Source organism: Chrysemys picta, chromosome 6, assembly GCF_011386835.1.
Source record: "Chrysemys picta bellii isolate R12L10 chromosome 6, ASM1138683v2, whole genome shotgun sequence".
Taxonomy (NCBI): Eukaryota; Metazoa; Chordata; order Testudines; family Emydidae; genus Chrysemys; species Chrysemys picta.
This window is the reverse complement of record NC_088796.1, coordinates 74973598-74996957: the sequence shown is the minus strand read 5'-3', so window position 1 is coordinate 74996957 and position 23360 is coordinate 74973598.

Here is a 23360-nt window from a genome sequence, read left to right as displayed (position 1 = left end):
AAGGGAGCATATTCATTTTAAGGGACAAATTTTCATAAGCTGCTTTTAACTTTGCCTGCATTGTTTTGCAAACAATCTTTTGCTTCCACAAACAATAGGCTGTGGCCATGCAAGTGAGATAGCTATCTTATTACTTGGTCTGAGTGCAAAACTGCTCAATGTGCATTCACATTCATGCTTTGCATGCACAAATTATGTTTCCACGCACGAATTTAAACTTCAAAAATTTGGCCTCAGACATTTTGTCCATTCTCCTTCAGTGGAGAGAGGGTGGAAGTAAAACATGATCTTTACAGCCAAAACAAAGCAACGTTATCTTCTGATAACTTCAGGAAATAAATGAGGCAGGGCAGTGGAAGGGAGATGAAATATGGTTACTGGGGGAAAAAGTTTATGTTCAGAAAATATATTCTTATCTTTTCTATTTAAAGCATCATGCAAAAATATTTTTTAAAGACCTGGGGGAGGTATGGCTCAAGACGCTGTGTATTGGATCATTGCTGTGTTGGGCACATGCTAAGAAGCTACCAGGAAAAAGCTATAAAACAAATGTTTAAACTGGCCTTCTTACCAAAAAAAAAAAAAAAAAAAGGGAGAGGGGATAAAATGGCAGGTAGTGATTGCAAAAGTGTTTGGAAGAGCAATCTTTTCTAGATGAATCTTGGAAAAAAGAATCAGATTAATATTTAGACATTTTGTATCGCTGTTCAGTTTAATATATAAAATTCAATCACTGATCTTTTAATAAGTCATTACAGATTGTATATTTAAGCTTCTGTTACAAAGCTTGTGTTTGTTTACTGGTTAACTGTCAGCCAACAAATTTGTACCTCCTCTCCCCCCTCGCCCCCCCAAGGAGCCATTGGTTGGTGTCAGATGCAAACTATTTCCTGTGAAAAAGTATCCCTTTACCACTGGTATTCACTTCAGTAGTACATTATTGCAAACATCTGGAGCAAAGCAGAAAAATGCTGTCTGGATTCTTTCCAAAAGCATCTCAATCAGCACAGGCTGAACAAAAGGATTACCTGGCTAATTAAGTAGTGTAGAAGCAGAAAGAGAATCTGGAAAGGTAAAACACTAAGTCATTAGTAAGTGTGGAAAGGCAAACAGATAGAATTCTTTCATTTACAGGAACATAGAACATAAATCATTTATGTTCAAGTCCTCTAGTTAGTAATTATAGCCTATTTCCTTTACGTCAGAGGCTGTAAAACCTTGTGTTACAGATTTGTACATTTGCACAACCCAAGAAAATTATTCCCAAGCTGTGCAGTATCTATTGACACAAGATCAACCTTAACCACTTCCTCCTTACTCCCCAAGTTTAAATGACTTTAAGGCTGTGATACAAACCAACAGAAGACAGACTAGCAAATCCAATTCTAGTTATTCAGTCAGGGCTGTAGCAACAAAGAACGTGGCCCCCTCCGAACATATGTCCGGGCAGGGCTCCTTACAATGCAGAAACTGGAATGCGGTATTTATTTTATACAATATACAGGGTTCATATTATGTATACATAGGCCTACAGTGTACATGTATTCTGTATTTACGCAAAGCGCTTCTTTCGAGCCTTGTTCTCCGCAAATTGGTTAATCAATGCGTCATAGTCCAGAGATCTGGCAATCTTGTTTTCAATTGAGACAACTGCAAGTGCAGAAAGCCTGTCATCTGTCATGGTTGAGTGCAGGATATTCTTGATCAGTTTCATTCTGCTGAAGTTCCTTTCAGCACCAGCGACAGTAACTGGTGTGGTCAGAAGAATTCTGATGCAAATGCAAAGATTCGGATATATCTCCTGAAGGCTGTTCTTGTATATGTACATTAAAAAATTGTTTTCTGTGACAAGTCCTCTCTCTTTCTTGATGACATAAATAAAACTATTCAATTCCATTATGAGTTCGTTGGCATCAATGTCTCCCATTTTTCTTTCAAAATTTTTGCTGTGATTCTCCAGTTCATTTTCTCTGTGACACTGCTTCAGGCTGTTAGCGTTGTACAGAAATCCAAACAATTTATACCACTCCACAAGTTGGTCAAATCGCGACGAAACAGAAGATATGGCCTGATCAGTGAGAACAAGAAAGAACTGCGATTTGAATTTTTCTTCGGCAGAAAGACGACTCGAATCATCAGCACATTCATAATCAAACATTCTCTTCTTACGTCGCACCCTGGTTTCTGGAAACACCTGCTCAATACCCATATGCTCTGCTATTTCACGTGCATTTGTGACCACAGAGATATATCTTATATTTCGATAGTCTTCCAAAAACTTTTTTGTAGCACCGACTTCTGCCTGCAGTACGTCAACTGACACATCTGGTGACTGAATTAATTTGCTGGTTTTATTCACATGAAATAGTATATCGTAACATGTGTACACAGTCAGAACAAAAGGCCACATAGTAACATGGTCTAAAAGTGCACCGGCTTCTGTTGCTGTATTGCCATCTTTCTTTTCGAGCGCATATTCTCGCAAAGATGACAAAGCATTGCACAATTCTTCAAGGTGATAACACAGTGGCTTCACAGCATCAATTCTCGACTCCCAACGAGTGTCCGAGAACCCTTTGACAGATATTGGCATATGTTCTTGAAGTATATCCCAACGTGAAGGTGAAGAAGAAAAGATAATGTATATTCTGCTAATCAGACCAAAAAAGTCAACGGCATATTTCGATGACTTTGCCGCGTCTGAGATCACAAGATTCCAAGTGTGAGCTCCACATGGTACATACAAGGCACCGTCATTTATTTCTAGCATGTGGGCTTGAACTCCTTTACTCTTTCCTCTCATATTTGCGCCGTTATCATAAGCTTGGCCTCTCATGTCAGCAATGTCTATTCCTAAGTTGTTTGCCTTTTCAAGAAATGCTTCCAATAAGACCTCGCCAGTTGTATCATGAACATTAAGAAAACCAAGAAACGCTTCACGAATATTGACACCATCTTCACCGTTGCATTCAACAAAGCGTAACATCACAGACATCTGTTCTTCATGTGACACATTGGGAGTACAGTCCAAAATAACTGAATAATATTTAGCTTTTTTAAGCTGCGCTATGTTGGCCTCTTGAATGTTACTGGCAACAAGTTGAATCAGCTCGTTTTGGATCTGTGGACTGAGGTACTGAACATGTGTCTCTGCCTTCTTAATCCTCTGTAAAAGTTCGCTGAGGACAGTATCATACTTTGCAAGCAATTCAAACAGTCCCAAAAAGTTGCCATTTGAAGGATAGCCGAGCTTTTCATTACTTCCTCGAAATGCCAAGTTTCTTTCGGACAAGAAAATAACGACATCAACCATGCGTTTGACAACATTTCTCCAGAAATCTCTTTCTTTCAGAAAAGCCTGCAATTCGAGTTGGTCAATAGATGTACGGTTTACTATGCCTGACCAAAGGTCAAACCATTTCACCATACAGTCTTGATGACCTTTGCCTGTTTCATGCTGCTGAAGTCTTTTTGACAGTGTTTTCCAAGCAGATGTTTCACGACGTAGCGGTATGTCACCAGTGCCAAATAATTTACAACAAAAACAAAAAATGGCATCTTTCTGAACTGAGTACATTAACCATGAACATCTTATTTTCTCGCCATTTGCCATGGTTCGATAGAAATGAGTACTTGTGAATCTCCGTCTTTCCTCGTTAAATGGAAATTTGTAACTTTCATTCTGCTGTGGTGGACCACATGCAACAATGTCACACACTTGCCTGTCCGATATTATAGACAGCCAATCTCCTGGATCATCAGTCAGTGGTTCAGATTCAGATACTTCTTTCCCGGCAGCAGCTGGAATATCTGTCACAGTTTGTTTGGTAGAACACCTGGCTTCACCTTCGACCTCACTTGAAGCACTTCTGGATACGATTGGTCACTGCTAGCGCTGTCCGTTTCATGTGCCTGTACCTGTACGTTGGATTGCAGTGCAAAATACGTTGACAACTTTGGAATTTTCTCAATTTCCTTCTCGGCATCTTTTGCTGCCTTTCGTTTACTAGCTCCGCTCGTATACGTTCTCTTAGACATCACAAAGCACACTTCTGCGTTGGAAACGAATAGTTTCAAATGATAAAAAATTAAACAACTAAATTAATAACATTTATCCGTCGACCGCCATTATGAACGCAAATACACATTTTTTGAATGGGTCCAACTAAAATTCGAAACTGACCGACAGACAACTGATGTAGCCAATAGCATTATGATGTATCATAATGACTTCACGGTTTTGTCAGTAAAACCGACATGGATTGTGCAATAGCGTCAATAAATGTCACTTACCTAGTTATACCTTACATTTTTTTTGCCACTTTTAGGGGCCCCCTTCCTTCCGGGGCCCCCTCCGGTCGAAGGGTACGGAGGGCGCTCGCTATGCCTCTGTATTCAGTTTACTTCCTCAGTCCATTTAGATCATTTTTGGAACTCCCAGAAGACCAGACCATGGCTGTAAGCCTGACATAATGAGGATTTAGATAATTTTCTATACTTATCCACTATTCAAACAGTGGGGGAATGGGGGTGGAGGGAAAAAGTGGTCCATCTTCACCAGCTGTCTTGGAAAAGAGGAACACCAGTGACTCTTATACCAGTTATGATGCACCAGACAACACTGCAGCATGAGTTTAGTTTGTCGCCTAAACATTTATTTGCTAACAGAATCCCTGTGGAACAGTTCCTGATTTTAAGGGAAGCCTTTGCAAGCCTGCTAGGCAGCATGTGAAATTTGCAGCACTAAGACTCCAAAGAGAGGGCAGCCTGGCTTGATGGACTCCTTTGTATGAAATTCTTAAAACTAGAAGACTTTGGTGATGTTCTGCAGTGAAAAATTGACCTACTATGCTGGAGGAAGAATTTGGAACAGGCAGAAGTTTTCCATCCAAATGAAAATTCAGGACTGTTAATGCAAAAGTTTGAATGTTTGACAAATACATATTGGTCTATTAGATGATTGCATTTATCTGGATTGTTTTTCACATTGTATACAATGGGGGGAAATGGGTCTCATGTATCCATTCTCAGGGAAGACCCCTTAATGTTATTAAGTAACAAGGATAGCTCTTTGACTTCAGTGGAGATTTGCTGATTTACACTGGCTGAGGACCTAGCCTGTGGCCTGCAAATGTTCTTTTTAAAATAGAGACATTTCTGAGTCCACCAAAAACCCTCTGGATTTTTTTGATCCAAAATGGTCAATCCAATTTAAAAATAGCACTCCAGGTCAGGCTTCAACATCACATGTCACCTCAAAATAAAGTTAAAACTATTAAAAGTATTAAACTGAAAATTATTTTTACCAAATGGAAAGACTGGTGCTACCTTTTGTGGTGCTGCTAAGTTATAGCTACTGTATAAATTATTCCAGAACACCTCCCACAGCCAACTCACTCAATTTATATAATTCTTTCTATAGGAGTCAAGTTTGTTATTCTAAACCACTGTTTAAGCCCCATATATTGATCCCATTGTATTTTCACATGATAAGATACCTGAACTGCAGAGTTTGTCTCCTTTTCTAAAGCTGTATACAGAGAGACTGCACTGAACACAAATAGAAAAAATAGTGTCATTATTAATTGCATCAAAACACTTTCTGACAATAGTTAACCCCAGAATGTTGGAAACAGAGAGAAGAGGGAAAAAGCAGTTCTTTTTTTTAAGTGGACTAATTACTGTGGAGGAACACCAGTCACAAAGGCTATACGTTAAATAGTCAACACTGTAGTTCACTACAGTAACAGTTCAAACAGACTGATAATCAACTAGTGACTAAACTTCTCTGGACCTCTAGTCATCAGGGCCAGCCAGAGAATTCAGGGGGCCTGGGGTCTTCGAAGACCCGGCGCTTCGGCGGCGGGTCCCGGGGCAGAAGGAACCCCCGCCGCCAAATTGCCGCCGAAGACCTGGTGCGGAAGAAGCTCCGGGGGCCCGTGCACCACGAGAGTTTTCCGAGGGCCCCGGAGTGAGTGAAGGACACTGCTCCAGGGGCCCCAAAAAACTCTCGTGGGGGCCCCTGTGGGGCCCGGGGCAAATTGCCCCACTTGCCCCCCCTGTGGGCAGCCCTGCTAGTCATTGCCTAAGTAATGTATATTTGAAGACCTGTAGTTCTATGTCCAAAAGAACTGGAGCCCTATCCTATGATAAAGCAGCCCATAGCCTGCTTTTTGGGGCAGTCAGTCAGTTTAACCGGTTTGCTTTGATTACAATCATGCAAAAAAGGAACATTGAATAAAAGTTTCCGTAGCTTCTCTATTGTTTCAGATTTTTCACAGACTTTTTTTGTTAAGTAAGGAAATGGTGTATTTACTGTGGACACTTGTGCAGGAAATTGAAAAAAAAATGCATACCCATTTCTAGGAACCTCTCTAATGCCTGCTTATTCTGAAGTGTTGAGATTGATAACATAGCCTCTCCTTTTGTGTGATGCCTTTTAAAGTTAGTAGATTTCTCAGCTATTTCAATTCTAGTGTTCCTATACAGCATTTATATTTCAAATCCTATTTGCAATCACAGTCAAATCCTAGACTTTGGAATTTAGCACAAAGAATTAAGAATTACCTGAAGCTACTACACTTTCAGAATTAAATGCAAATCTCATCTCTGATTTGGCTTTTCCTTAAGTAGATTCACACACACGCCTATAAATGCAAAGACCAAAGACAACAACAACAAAAATCAAGCTATATCTTCTACACAGAAATCAACTGCCCCGGAATGGTATGATTTGGGTGAATCAGCTTCCTTATTCTGCAGAATGGCCAAGCCAGGCAGTGAAAGAGGAAGAGGGAAAGTGAAAGATTCACTCTCTAAAGACCCTTTGGCTTGGGAGAGGATACACTGCGCTGAGAGCCAGGAGCCCATAAATTCTAAGGTATATTCTTTGACTGACTATTGCTTGTATTTCTGTGCACGTAAGCACTTAATATTGCAAGCATGGATTGCTTCTGGTCTAACCACTAGCTAATCCTTCTCTCTAGGACAAGGAGTGGTATCCTGATCCCCAACATTCCACTATTGTCTACCAACTAGTCCTGTAACCCACTGACAAAGTGTGTATGTCACATTCCCCCCTACTAGCTAGTCCTCAGGAGAATCACACATTCCTTTAGCTCAACTGATAGGGGTCAGTTCTGGGTTCAGAGCCTCACAATGAGTCATGCAGTAGGCTTCCATGGTTGCACATATAGAATTTGTGTGTGGGGGGGGTTCTGTTTTCTTTTTTAAACAAATTGGTTTATTCAGTTCACACAATGAGAAAGTTAAAAACCATTATAATCTGCCAGTTATGGTGCAACATACACCAAGACTCAGAAGTTCTGTATTTTGATAATTTGTCACACATTTCAGATTCTTCTGTCAGACACTCGTAGATTGGGCATTTGAGGGGGGACGCATTTATAGGCTCGAAAGAAAACGAGATACTATCAGTGTATTTTGTATTTTTAAATAGTTGGGAGACACTCAAATACTATGATGGTAGGAGCTATATTATTACCTGGATAAACAGACAATTAGGCTAATATGTTACTTGCTGGTTTTGGCCGAGACCAACATATCAGTATAATGACAGGTTTCAGAGTAGCAGCCGTGTTAGTCTGTATCTGCAAAAAGAAGAACAGGAGTACTTGTGGCACCTTAGAGACTAACAAATTTATTAGAGCATAAGCTTTTGTGGACTACAGCCCAGTATAAGTGAGTCACTACCTATTCCTTCTAACATCTCTACTCTCTCCTTGTAGAACATGCCTGGTGCACTTAGATGCTAAACTGTAACTGCAGAAAAACACAGTATCAGCCAAGTTCTGTGGCAAATATGGTGGTTAGCTCTAGATGTGGAAAGTTCCATTTGCCAAATTCCCTGGAATGTGTCCAAAATATTAAAATATTCACTCCAACTGATCTTTTACTTATTTCTGCCACAGTTGGGAGCAGAAACAATTCTCTATAGCATTATTAAGTTTCTTTTGATCAGATTAATTGTCAGAGACTTATTTTCTACCAGCACGATTGGATATAGCCACTTCAGTTCACGGACTCTCAAAAATTATTTTCCTCCATCCATTTTAATTCCTTCTAAAGCTGGTCTCACTTCAGGTGGAATTTTCCTACTCTAGGTAGAGTAATAAACCTTAAGGTTGTGTGCCTGCACTGTAACCAATTTCAAACACACCGGAGAGGTTTTTTGCATGTTAACTTCTATTTAGTTCAGACAGGATGTCCATTTGGAAAAAAAAATTATCAGAGGTATACATTTTAATCTAGCTAGCTCAGGTCACAGCAGAGATGAGACGCTACAACTTACACATCCTGGGTGTCAGCAAGAGCAGATGGACGGGATCAGGATGATTAACAAAAGCCTCAGGAGAAACTTTACTGTTTTATGGATGGAATGATGAACAACACCATGAGTGTGTTGCCATTCTTTTGAAGAAGGGAGTGGAGCAGTCCCTGCTTGAATGGAAGTCCATCAGCAGCAGACTTATGAGACCCAGACTGAAAGAGAAACATACTAATATCATCCTGATTCAGTGCTATGTTCCGACAAATGACCGTGATGAAGTAGTAAAGGACGAATTCTACCTTACATTACAGGCGCAGTTAAAGAGAGTACCACACCACGACCTAACTATCCTCATGGGAGACCTGAATGCCAAGGTCAGTAAGGACAACACAAACAGAGCAATGGGAAGACATGGGTGTGGCATCATGAATGGAAACGGAGAAAGGCTTGTTGATTTCTGTAATATGAATTACCTAGTCATTGGCGGAACCCTATTTCAAAATAGTGAAATTCACAAGCTGATGTGTTCTCCAAATGGCAGAGATGAAAATCAGATTGACCAGATCAATGGCAAATGGCGATGCTCGCTGTGTGCGATGCAGATGTGAAAGTGAGAAGGGGTGCAGATGTTGGCAGTGACCATGACTTTGTGACAGCCTCCATCAAGCTAAAACTGAGAATTGTGGGTCCACCAAACAAGGGACATAGACATTATGACAATGACAAGCTAAAGTACCCTGAAATACAGAAAGCCTTTGTTCTGCAGTTAAACAACAGGTTTTAAGCACTTGCAGACCTTGATGAAGAGGAGGGAAATGCAGATGAGGAGATCAACAAGAAGTGGAATAAAGTAACAAATTTATAAACAGAGCAGAGAAGCCTGTCTAGGCTATAAGCAGAAAAAAGGAGGGAGTGGATTACACCCAGCACATGGAACACCATAGAAACCAGACAAGCCCTGAAGAAAAAAGTTTTAGATACAAAATCCCAGAAGCTAAAGGACAAATACTGCGAGCAGTATAGCAAGGCACAGTGGGAGGTCAAACGCCTTGTGAGAGCAGACCAACAGCATTACATTAATAATCTGGCAACATACGCAGAGGATGCAGCTGCTTGTGGTGAACAAAGAACCATCTACAAAATGACGTGGCTTATCAGTGGTAAATAGCAGAAACCAACAAACTCTCATCAGGGACAAACAAGGCCACCTACTAACAACCAAAAAAGAACAAGAAATGTGCTGGACTGAGCATTTCAAAGAATTGCTGAACAGGGAGACACCTAAAGAGGAAGCAAACATCCAGGAGGCAGAAAATCATCTTGATATCAACACAGACACCCCAACTAAGGAAGAGACCATTCACACCATCAAATCCTTAAAAAATGGGAAATCTCCTGGCAAGGATAACTTGAATGCAGAATTGTTCAAGGTAAATCCTGAGTTAGCAGCATCTATCCTGGCCTCTCTATTTAAATCAGTCTGAGAAAGGGAAAAAGTGCCAGATGAGTGGACCAATGGGGTTATAGTGACGATATCAAAAGAAAGGAACTCTCAGTGATTGTAATAACTGGTGTGGTATCACACTTTTATCTGTGCCAAATAAAGTATGGTGTAAGATCATAGTCCATTGTATATCAGAGGCAGTCAATAGCATTCTCAGAAAAGAGCAAGCTGGTTTTCTGAAAGGGCGTGGATGCACAGACCATATCTTCACTCTACGAAACATAATAAAACAGTGCTTAGAATGGCAACAGCAATTCTATATAAATTTCATAGACTTTGAGAAAGCTTTTGATAGCATTCACAGGACCAGCCTATGGCGCATTCTGCGGGCAAATGGAATCCCTGTCCATATAATCAAAACAATCAAAAGCTTTTATTTCAACTTCACATGCAGTGTTGATCACAGTGAGCTCAGTTTTGAAGTCAAAACAGGAGTATGCCAGGGGTATGTCATGTCATCAATCCTCTTCAACATTGCCATCGACTGGGTAATGCAGCGTACAACAGAATACATGCGAAGAGGCATTAAATGGACACCCTTCTCATCCCTTGAAGGCCTGCACTTTGCAGGTGATCTCGCTCTCCTATCACATACCCAACACCATATACAAGAAAAAACAACTCGACTCAATGCATTCAGCCAGCAAATTGGACTGAAAATCAACCACAATAAGACAGATATCATGACCTTTACTATTGCCATCACTAGTACAGATAGAAGATTGTTTCTACACTGGTGAGAACATATTCACTTACTTGGGCAGTACCATCAGCCAGGATGGTGGAACAAGCCAGGAGATCCAGAACAAAAAAAAAATCAATAAAGCCAGAAACACCTTCAGGAGCTTAAATACAGTCTGGAAACCATCACCATACAAAACCAAAACCAAACTCAAGATTTATCAGAGCTGCGTACTTTCAACATTACTTTATAGTGCAGAATTCTGGGGAATTAGGAAGTATGACATGTCCAAACTATCTTTATTCCATACAACCTGCCTCAGAAAAAAATCCTCCATATCTTTTGGCCCAGAACAATCTCAAACCGAGATCTATTGACAAGTGCAGCCAAGAAGATATGACTAGTATCATTGCTAGGAGGTGTTGGACATGGATTGGCCATGTTCTTTGGATGGAAACTGATTCCATCACTAGAGCAGCAAGAAGATGGACACCTGAAGGCAAGTGAAAACGACGACGCCCAAAAACAACATGGCGAAGAGCTGTGGAAGCCAAGTTGAGAAACCTGGGACACAGCTGGGGAACCATTGAAAGACTTGCCAGAAACAGACAGGAGTTGGAGGAGCTTCATCACTGCCCTAAACACCAGATAATGATGATACATTTTAATCTGCTATAGAGGCTGAATTTACACACATATTTAGAAAGCTACATAACTTCACATGGTCTTTACATAAGTATGTACTTGCTATCCCTATTACTGGCAACTTCTCTCCACTTTATGTTGTGAACTTGATTTTTGCATATTCTAGATCAGTTTCATTTTTGATTTTCTGATAGCATGCAGGCCTGGGTTGTTGCATCAAGTTAACTTATAGGTTCTCCATTCAATTATAAAGTTATTGTCCATTCTTTTTTGCCCCTCCCTGTTGACCTGGAACACTGTTTTAATTAACACAGTTTACCTCGTGCTATACTTGAATCATTTTCTGTAATTGTATACAGACTGTGTGCTTTGCACATTTTTGAAAAATTATACTGTTTTAGATTCTGCATGTACACCAATATACAGAACATTTATTTCTGGAATGTGCAATACCTCATCACCCACACAGCCCAACTTTTGCTTTTTTTGCATTGCTCATTGTTTCTATTCATTTTTATGCAATGTGCTTTAAAAAACAAAAACAAAAAAAACCCGGAGATGCTTTCCTAAAGTTTATTTCCGACAACTTCTTAGTTTTCCTGCTATTTTAATTTGTAATTTAGAAGTTTCTGCAGATATCTCCTACTTAATTGTGACTTCAAACTGGAGATAATACCACAAACACTGGCTGAATAATAAATCCCTTAAAATGACTTTATAATGAAGACAGCAATAGATCCTTAGAGTAGTTCTTAAACAGCATGTCATGCTAGATCAATTGAATTACAATCTTAAAAACTTTTATCTGAATTTACTAGTTTTAAAAGTCCTGCATGGTAAGTCACAGGTTATTCATCATCCCTAAATTAAAATATTTACCAATTACTGTAGTTAAAATAGTTATGATGGTTGAATTAAAAAAAATCATTTAAGCATGCATTACAGGTACGTATTTCAAATAAGAATTTATTTTCTTGTCACAAAATAGTGGGTCTTAGCAATTCTAATTTTCCTAAATCACATTTACATTGATTTGAAACTGTCTAATTTGCACAAATGAGCAATGGAAAATTAATTTAGAAACACATTTGGTTTCACATATGTTTGCAATAAACTGTTGTTTTAAATGGCTTAATTAGAACAGTTTGTCATACTTACTGGAAATTGGCATAATGGCATCTTTTTAACCACAGAATTCAGGGTGGGAGTGAAGGGCAGAGAAGAAGGAAGAGAGTGAGTGTTCGAAAGATTTGTTCTTCTTTTACTAACAGTTCCAGTAAAAACTTTGTTCAATTGTATACATATACATCTCTCAGGGAGCATGTATGTATTTATAAAGGAGAGAATTAGTCTTTGGTTGTGTCCAGTTTAACATATATTGCAGGTTCATAAATTTTAGACAGGACTCTAATGATCATTCTTAGAGAGTTACCCTGATTATTTGCACAATTTCCACTGGCCAACAGGATTTACTCTATTAGCGGATAGATAATGAGTTGGCTTTTACTTGGACCCCACCATTACTAACTAGCACCCACACACGTGCACATATTGACAAGGCAGTAGGGACATTATCTTGAAGGGTTATAGTACCGTTTAGTTACCTTGAGCCTATAGTACTGTACATGCTGGGAGTGATCTGTAGATACAATGTTGAAGTCCACACAGATTCTATTAGCATCTAGGTCCACAAACATGGGAAGTTCAGGTAATTTCAAATAACTCTTCCCTCGGTAATCACTGTATTTGTGGCCAAGGGTAATTTCCTCATATGAAGAAGTAGAAGCCTGTGTTTTCTGGAGCTGAAGGAACAGGGTTCTAACGCCACATCTCAAGGTCTTTGTGTAATTTATCAAGTAAGGCCAGGTCTACACTACCCCCCTAATTCGAACTAAGGTACGGAACTTCAGCTACGTGAATAACGTAGCTGAAGTTCGAAGTACCTTAGTTCGAACTTACCTATGTCCACACTAGGCAGGCAGGCTCCCCCGTCGACTCCGCGGTACTCCTCTCACCGAGCTGGAGTACCGCAGTCGACGGCGAGCACTTCCGGGTTCGACTTATCGCGTCCAGACTAGACGCGATAAGTCGAACCCAGAAGTTCGATTGCCAGCCGCCGAACTAGCGGGTAAGTGTAGCCAAGGCCTAAGTGTTATGGTTGTGTAATTGATCTTGTAACTGTGACTGTCTGCAGCACATGGATACGTTACACCTCAAACAAGAGGAAAAAAAGTCCATGTAAAAAGACGCATTCTGTGAAATAATGTAAGAGATATTCCTATACTCCCATTTATTATTACTTTATAACAGCATGATATTACTAACACAACTTAGAAATCTTTATTTAAAAAAGGATTTATATATATTCTTTATGGCGAATATATGAGTGTTGCCTGCAATGAAAGAATTCTCAGTAAAACTGTATGCCTGAGGACTCTCCAAGTTACAAAGACTACCCAGAACTGGATTTCTATATCTTCTCAAAATGGTCTCCAAGTTCATTTTCAGTCTTCGGCATAGAATATTTCAATAGAACATTGGGCCATGGTCAGAGAGTGTTTCACTTTTAGGAAAGTGGCTGACAGGCTGTAAATCACCTGTGAACAAACATGGAATCAGAAATAAGTGGATTTAAGTGCATCTGTATAGGGAGCTAAGAAACTCACTTAGCGTTTCAGAAATGTAGCACACAAGGCACCAAATTAATCTCAGGCTATGCAAACCCCCTGGAGGGGGCTGAAGCTATCACAGTAGCCAAGTTTTTGGCTATTCGCTGTGTGTAAATATATATTTTTAAACTGTTTATTTGATTTCCAGAGATAACAGAAGAAAATCAAATGTTTGGAGCAATGAAGGATAGGCAAAGGAGAACAAAAGTACAAAGAATGTGTAAATTTACACAAACTGCTACCACATCAGACAAATCCAGAAACACAGTGGAGAGCTAATCCTATATGGGAACAGAATGTACACATGAATTATATCCAAAGAATATTTATTTATTGGGTCTCCTGATTGCTTGGGAATGGTTTTCTTGTGTCCATGTAGTACAGTTTTAGAAAGCAGAGCTAAATGGTATAAAAATAATTGGATCCATTTTCTTATAATCTGTGATCTTTTCATAAGTATTTGCCAAAAGAAACACTCTTTTCCAGGAAAATATTCCTTTCCATTTTCCAGCCTTTCATATTGAGCTGAAACCTCGCAGCCAACAAAAGGTGTGAAGTTATTCTAGCATTTTTAGTAGGTAGGACTCTTTCACCAGTGGGGCGAGAAGTATCAGCTAACATTTAAAGGACAAATTATTATGAATTTCAGAACTTCAGGACCCAGAACTCCGTCATCTTCAGGGAATGCCACGAAAAAAAAAATCTCTCTTATATGATCTTCAGCAAGCATCCAAACTTTTATGATTTTAAGACTAGAACAATTGATGGACCATCTACTTGCTGATTACTCACTTTGATGGAGGCACAAAAGAGATGACCAGTCTTCACCAAGAAGTCTATTTTAAAGAAAACTTTGCCTCACTCTTTTTACTTATCATAACTTGCATTTTATGTATTACTGAAAGGAAAACTTTGAACTTGAGAACCTGCAGCATGGAAAATATTAAGGAAAGGTAAAATATTGAAGTTCTAGGTGTTTTAAAAAAAAAAAAAATTTACTGGGCATGAATCATATCCACCACTTGTCTTAGCTGCTTTGATGATGTATTTGATTTACATGATCTGAGTCATGGAAAGCAGCTCCAGGCACCATACAGATGTCCCCTTGATGGATTGGAAAAAACCAACAAACAGCTACATGCCAATGAAGAAAGTCAGTATCCCTGCTGGAAGACAGTTTATATAACAGAAGAGTTTATAAATCATATAACAGCAGGTTCTGGAAGCCAAAGCATCTGATCTTATTTGGTGCTCCAGTACCATGTTGACTCAAGGGGTAAAAGAACCTGAATAGACTAGAAACACAAAACAGCTTCCAAAAGAGAGACAGTTACAGCAATGGCTGACTAGTGATGGACCAAAGGAGAAGCCCATTAGGACCTCAGAGTATAGCAGTTAAGGGTTCTCTGACAAAGCTTGCTGATGTGAGGGGGATGATTTGGAAGCATATACGTCAGCTGGTCCATTTCTGAAGAGGATTTTGTTCGGTTCTGACGGATTATGTTTATTTCTCCATTTTATAAATTAAAATCAGAGAGCAAACATTTTGAAAGGAATTTTTTTCTAAAATGTTCCAGCTCTATGAAATCAGATTTGAGCATAAAAATCCGTTTTGCAGTTTCAAAGGCAGTAGCATGGTCAGGGGTGAAAGCAGCCAGCCCAAAGCAGTAATGTAACATCAGCTGATTTCATGCCAGGGAGTGTTGAACCCATGAGAGGACAATTGGTTGAGATGTGATAGCAGTTCCAAGGCCAGACCTGGGACTATGATAAATACAGAGATAGAAATGGAGGTGTTCAAAAGGAGAGCAATAATATACTATAGTGACAAGTTATTACTGATGTTACAGCAGCATCCAAACTCCTGTCAGGATTGGGGACAAAATGTACTAAACTGTAACGGGGCTTGCTCCCCCTTTCCCCCATTATTGATCACCACAGAAACTGCTCAGATTCTCTTCTCTTAGTGTCTGCACCATATTAGTTCATTCAAGTCCCCTCCACCAACACCTGTACAGTCAAGTACAACATTTCTGAACACCTATGACCCTATTATCTTCAGCCCTTTTTTTTCCCTACCAGGGCCCTGATGAACAGATCTTCTTCAGTCTGGGCATAGCTAGCCTTGTTTTTACCCCAGTACAATGTAACAATTCCTTCCCACCTTTTGTAAACGTAATCATCTGATGGGCCATTTAGTTCCTTAACTCACTCAGCTTCCCTTTGGACTAGCTAATTCCTCCCTATTTCCTCAGCCAGCCATGACTGGGGAAACTAATTAAGGCTACAGTGATCAGACTGCTGACCTATCTATTAGATATCAGCAGTGTCACACATCTCCCCTGCTTACCTAAGAGCAAGATTTCCCTCCCACCAACCACCCCATCCTTGTAGGGGGCACTTGCCTCCTCACATTGCTGTTTGCCCCTAGGGTGGTCTTATAGGGTGCCTTTTCTGGGTCCTTCCAGCCTCCACCCTCAGAAGTCACATTCCCATAATTCAGTCTCAGCCCACGGATTTTGCACCATGGGCAGCCTATAGGCCTACTCTCCTTGTCTCCTTCCCCCTTATGTAGGGGTAGGGCCTGCTGTTGTCACCCATTCTCCTCCTTCCCTTAAGGCCTCTGGTTCTCCTAGTCCCGTGGTCTAGCCTTTGGGTAACGGAGTTCCTCCTGTCACCCTTCCTGTGATGCAGATTCACAGGGCTGTTCAATTCCTGGGACTGAGTGTGGGCTGCTCTTCTTCCCCAAGCCTAGTTCTACCTTTTCTTTTTCCTCACGCTTTTTTCCTGGCCAGTTCTATGTTTCTCCTGGGTTGCATCATTTTATCTAGGGTGGTCTGATTCTGTTGACTCAGGCCCTTCTTTCTCTTTCCTCATTTGCCCTTTTTTATCCATGTAGGGCTCCAGCTACCTGCTTCCTTTCTATACAGGAAGGGGCTCCAGTCTGTACCCACTCTGACTGGTTGGGGTAGCCTCTCCACTACCTGTACCTGCTTCCACCTAAGTTTCCCCTTTACCTCTAGGGTACCTCTGCCATTGGACGGAGTTTTGTCTCCTCATTAATACATTCTGACTCTACCTTCTGCCCAGGGAGCCTCCAATGGAGCTTCACTAAATCCCACTGGATCAATGAGCATCCCAAGGAAGTGTCCACAATGCTCCTTGGGCACCTCCTTCCCATCTTAATAGTAATGGTAGGTACTTTCTTTTTTATCCCATCCCTTAGAGTCCTAGTCCACCTGCAGAATTTTGCAAATCTGCATTCCTTCTCAGAGCAGCCCTTTTTTGTATGTCCTGGCCTTCCACATCCATAACACACACTATTCTCCAGTTCCCTGAAAGAGTTCCTTTTGCCTTCTCCCTTTTCTTATAATGGCTTTTCAGTTCACCTCTCCTACTCCCCAGCTCTGGACCCATAGCTGGCCAGGCCTCTCTTCTGGGAAAATTAGCATCTAGGAACAATTCTGAGAGTTTAATCATGGCCTCCAGAGTTGTTGGGCTGGTGCTGCCTTACCCAGACTCTGGTATTCTCAGGGAAGCTCTGGAGAAATTGTTCCAATACTATTAGGTCAATACTTTGCCCCACAGTTTGAATATCTGGTCTCAGACAGCAGGTTGCCAAGTTTGTTAGCTTTATCCCATATGCCCTGGGTTGTACCCCCTTGCCCATCAAGCAGCCCATAATTTCTGCTTTTTTTTTTTTTTGGCAGAGAGCTCTACCCAATCTAAAATGGCTGCCTTCATAACATCATAATCCAAGGCCTGTTCCTTGCTCAGGGCCATGCAAGATACCTGAGCTTCTTCACAGAGATAGGGAGCCCATGTTTCTTTACTCCATCTAGCTCCTGTAGCTCCCTTTCAAATGTTACCAGGAATGCATCTGGGTCATCAGGTAAGTCCATCTTTCATAGTCACTCCCTGTTTATGACTCAGTCTCCATACTGGATCTCATCAGGTTCTGTACGAACGGTTGTTGCACCTGTGCCTGCTCTCTGATGAACTGTGGCAGACTTTTCTGCTTCTCTGTCTGCCACAGTACCAGGGATTGTCTTTCAAGTTGGTGGGATTGCTGCAAGGTCTGCATAGTGTTTTATGCAAGCATATGCAAAGACAGACTTCAGGGCAGGGACTAAGAGGGAGACTGAATCATCCTTCAGACTGAGGCATTAGTGTGACACCAGTCCCCATTTTGTTCTGTGTTTTGTAGTCATATTGTAATGCAAGAGTCCTACAAGTCACTCCATGAAAGATCAAAATTTCCATTAATTTCATATATCCTGTACATTAGATGCTCACCTATTTGCAATGCTTCCTGTGTGTGAACATGATGGATATTTTGGAGGGGGAAACCGCCACCACTAATACAAAACCACCACTAAAAACTACTCTTTGTAAGGCTCAGATTCTTTACCCACTAGTATGTCTTACAAACTTCATGAATTTATGAGAAACTGTGAGATTGTTAAAAGATCAAATCATATGGTCACACCTGTGAAAATAATCTTGCTGTCACTGGCTAGTCCAGAAAAAAAGAGCATCTGACTCTAAAATACTATGGTGTCAGTGAAAGCAAAGAAAATTTGTTGTATACTTTTGTAAATCATAAAATGGCATACTTACGGAAAAAGGTTCTTCTGGGATTATGCAACATATTTCATAGTTTAGTTGACTTAAACAAGATGTAGTTATTTATAAGAGACTTCCAAGTACATTTGTTGAAATTGTATGTTTTGCATTTCAAAGCTTTTTTTTTTTTTTTTTTTGCATCCTTGGAGGAGGTTTACCAAAGGAAAGAAGGGGGAAATATCTGTGCATCATTAAGATTAGCTGCAGGAATGATGCAAATATGAACTAACAATTTGTTTGCATGCATGTTAAGAAAATGTTGGAACTGAAAAGGCTGTCTACTGCACAGAATGGCATATTGTGTTTGATAACCAATAGCATTTAACTTCAATTTTTTCAAAGTTCAATCTGTTGAAATGAAATATAGGATGATACATTTGCTCCTATTAGCTTTTCATAAACATGTCTAACAGTCTCCCACTGAATTTTTGCAAAGCATTTTTATAACATCCTCCAATACAAAGTATAGATGGCTAAAAAGATCTGGGCAATTACTGTATTAAAATATGCATACAACTGGTCTAGAAAATAATTTGTAAACTGAAGTGTCTTCCTGTGACTCAGGAACCTCTAGGTGCCAACTGACAGAAAGCACAAGGGGTGCAGAAGGTTTTATAGGGATTTTTATGGGTCAGATATATACATCATAGCTCACCAAAGAGAGAGAGGTTATGTTTACTGTCTGGGATAGGTGCAAGACTGAGAATTTATCAAATGAAAGGAACCCTGTCACAAGGTGCTCTCCTCACCACTGGAGTGCCTCCTTCTCGCCACATTGGGGGATTAGCTCTGCCAGGCCATCCCCTCTTTCTGCAGTTGCACTCTCTCTCTCTCGACTCAAGTGCCCCTCCCGCCAGGTCACTGTGGTTATCCCTTTCAGGGGAAATCTCATGCATCAAAGTCTCACAGAACCCACTGTCCCTAACAGTGCCACTTCTTCAGTGGTGGGATGGGGAACTCAGGCCCACCCTCCACACTGGGTTCCAACCCCAGGGACCCTACAACAAGCAGTCCTGGTGTGCATAGTTCTATCCCTTACTGCTGTATATCTAGACTACTTCCCACCTTGCCTTCACTCTCTTTTACTAGAGCAGGAATTGCAGGCAGGCAGGCAATCACACACACACACACTCTGTCTCTGTAACCCCTGTCTAGTCTCAGCTTTATAGAGGCCCCTTCTGTTCCTGTCCAGCTGACCTTCCTCTTCAATCTGTCCTTCAATCCCTGGCTGTTCCCCAAGTGCAGCCTTTCAGGTTAATTGGTCTAGGCACTTTAACCCTTTCAGGCCTTGTGTGGGATGGGCACCCCATCACAACTTCCAAGAGAAGTCTCTGAAGAAGGGACTTCCTGGAGTAAGAGACAATAGTCTGCATCAGAAGGAGAAGAGAGGGGACAAGATTTTATCCTTCACATAGGAGACAAGCTAACAGTGTGGCTCCTCATGAAAAAGGGATCACAACCTGGATGGCTAAAAATGCTGCTGAGCAATAGGTCATCAGACTTGAGGATAGCTAATTAATTCAAGGCTCTAGAGTGCATTTTTAATGTAACCCTTCTTTCCAACCCTTCCATTTGCTGTCACTTGAATCTCTATTCTTTGTTAAATAAATTTATGCTTGTATTCACTATAAACTTATCAAAGCGATGTGAGTTGAGTGGAGTGGTGATCTGAGGTGTAACTGGTCAACTGTACTGTTGGTGTACAGGGTGTACTGTTCCGTTGGGAGTAATGACTCTGTGAATACTGGGAGTATTCAGTGAATAGGGATTAGACATGCCGGAGTCACTAGGAGGATTTGGAGTGTGCCTATAGCCAACCTGTAGAGAGAAGGGGCCTGCCTAGACTTAGAGGGGAGTATTTGTGTTTCCCGGGCCCAGTGGAATAGAGGAGCCAACCCACTGCAGGTACAGACAAAGCTTCCTCCCACTAAGAGCAGGCAGTAGCAAGGTGCCTCACAGCACTGGATACCCCTGGGGAGGGTCACACTTCCTATCTCCCACTTTTAGAATCCAGCCTGTCAGGATGGGAACCAAGTAAGAGGAAATAAACATCCTTGACCATTTCTTAGTGTCTATGGAGAAAAGAATCATGTAGAGGGTCCTATAGGAATGCTTAGAAACTATTGTGATAAGCATTGCTAACGAGGCTAAAAAGGCAGACAGTGCAACCAGATGAACTCAAACAATGGAAAATTCAGGCTGAAGACAGGAAAACATTCCTAATAATGAGGCCTACAGAACTACAAAAGAGAAGTGATGGAAGGAAGCCCCATCACTTGCATGATCTTATAAATTACTCTAGAATTCATGGATATATTCTGTGGACCCAAAGTTAGATTTACCTGTGTGTTATTATTTTAATCAACAGAATGTTAATTCAAGAATGGGAAGAAGGAATCATAAGAGCACAAGGTACCTGCAACCACAGGTGTGCCCAGAGGTCTTCGCACAGCTTGAGAGCATACTTGCAAAAGTAGGTAGTGCCAGCCTGAGAAGGGGTGTGGTCAAAAGGATTTATTGGATCCCTTGAACTATTAGTGTCCTACTTGAATATATGTAAATAATTAATAAGTAAGGTTCAGTAGATGACACTGAAAAACATGTAGTCTCATTCCATCCTGCCTTTTGTAGGATCAATAAAACATCTTGTTGTGCACTATAAGTGGCTTCCTCTGGTTGCTCTTTACATCAGTTCTTAACCTGGTGTAAAAATGGGATTTGTTGAGCACCATCGGCACTTTAAGGAAAGCAGGGATGCAGACACTACTTACTCTTTCCCAGAGAAGAATTCCTGCTGTTTCGAGGAAATGCACTTTGCAATGGTGGGGATTCAAACCCCTGGACTCTAACAGTCAATAATCTTTTCCCAGTCATTTCTATCTATACATATTATCTAATTCCCTGATCATACTGGAAAATATTCCCAGTTTTAAACAACTCTAATTCCTTTTTCTACTTTGTAAAGTAAAATAAATAACTGTCTAACAAATCTGCTATTTGCCTCACCTTTTGTACTGAATTATTCACAATTAGTTTCAGTGGCCAATAACTTTTCCTTCTGTTTACTGCAAATAGAATGTATTCAAAGAAACCTTTATTGTTCGTTGAAATATTCCCTATAATTCAACTCTGTTCTTTTGCTCCTTTATTCTTAACTTGCATCTTTTTTATGACTCCCACTCTTTTTCCTTTCCAGATTGTTTATACTATTTAAAAGCCTCCTGCTTATGCTAACTCTTTACATCCTCCCTTAACCACATTGGCCCCAGTTTCTCCTTTTCCTGTTTAAATAGGATGAATTTCCATTGCAGCTTCTCCAAATGTTTCTTAAATATTTTCCACTGGTCTGCTGGTGATTTCATAGGGGTTGTAGAATTCTACAGAGTGCTATACAGTCAACTTTCCTAATGTCAAACACTCCATTTTGTACCCTTTAAGTGCTCAGCTACATTACTATTATAAATCTGACAACATATTTCTTGTTCATGATCATCAAGCAGTAAACAGTCTCCCATCTTCAGTCTTATTTAAAACATTTGGATTATTTATTAGGATTAGATCAAGAAAAATCTGGAATTACTTAACAGTTATACAATCTGCCTAAACAAGCACTCCTACCCTACTAGAAGCATGTTTCTCCTCTTTGGTATTTTTACCTCAATCCATAGCTGAATAATTACAGTTAGAGCTGGGTGAAACTATTTTTTTTAACTTTCTCAAAGTATAAATATTCCAAAATGTGCATTGTAATTTCCAAAAATGTCAAACTGCATTTTTTACCTTCATGCCCCACCTCCCCCTCTCGTGCCCATGTGTAGCTACAATTACAATAGCTATTCTTTAAAAATGGAAAAGAAAATATTCATGGGGCCTCCTTATGCTGGCATTCTGCCAAGCCCATGTAGCTCATATACATTTGCTGGCAGTCCCTGCTGTACTGTTAGTGGTGGCCCCGGCTCTCCTAGCCAGTTAATTGCCTATATCTGTTTACAGTACCCACAAACGAAGTCACAGCATCCTCTTGGCTTTTGGTACTACTTGGACCTCAAGAATTGTTTCATTTGTAACAGAAAAACTTCTAAGGCTTGAGTGATCCCTAAGACTTAGATGCTAGGACTTGTAGCGCATGAAAACTATGGAATTTAATTTTGTTGATTAGATGCGATTTAATGAACCACTTGTCTGGCTAGCATTTACAATTGGGGGGGTTTGTGGTTTATTTTTTAAGTGAACATTAAGAACTCAGAAAACAAAGACTAAGGAGACATGATTTTAAATTAAAATTAGAAGTCACCATCATTTAGATGAAACATATATAATCTCCCCTCTACCTCAGACCAGGACTTTGGAAAAATCAAAAAGGACACTGCCCCCAGAAAAATCTTTGTTAGGTTTTATACAGAGCCCACTGGGAGTTGGGATAGATTTGTGGAGTTTAGGTCCTCAACCAAAGCCCATTAAACTCAATGGAAAGACTCACAGGGTCTGTCTACACTGCATCTTGAGGTATGTCTCTCCGCTAGCACTCTAAAAATAGCAGTACAGATGGTATGGCATGCGCAGTGGCTCAGGCAAGTCATCCAAGTACAAGCCTGCCTGACCTCCTGATTCTGAACTAGGGTGGCTAGCTCACGCTGCCACCATGTCCACCTTGCTATTTTTAATGCACTAGCTCAAGGATAGTTAGTATCTATCTACCCAGGCTAGGAGGCATGCTGCCATTGGTAGTGCAGTGGATTAGGCTTTTGGCAAGTGCTTTGAGTACTTTTACACTGTAAGCACAATCGAAAAAGTTCATTTTTATGGTGCCAATCTTGCAAACCAGTTTGACCCCTATAGGACTACTGATGTGCTCAAAGTTAAGTATTGGCAGGATTGGGACCTATCAAGTCTCAGTGAGTGAAATCCTGGCCTCAGTGAAGTCAATGGAAGTTTCAACAATGT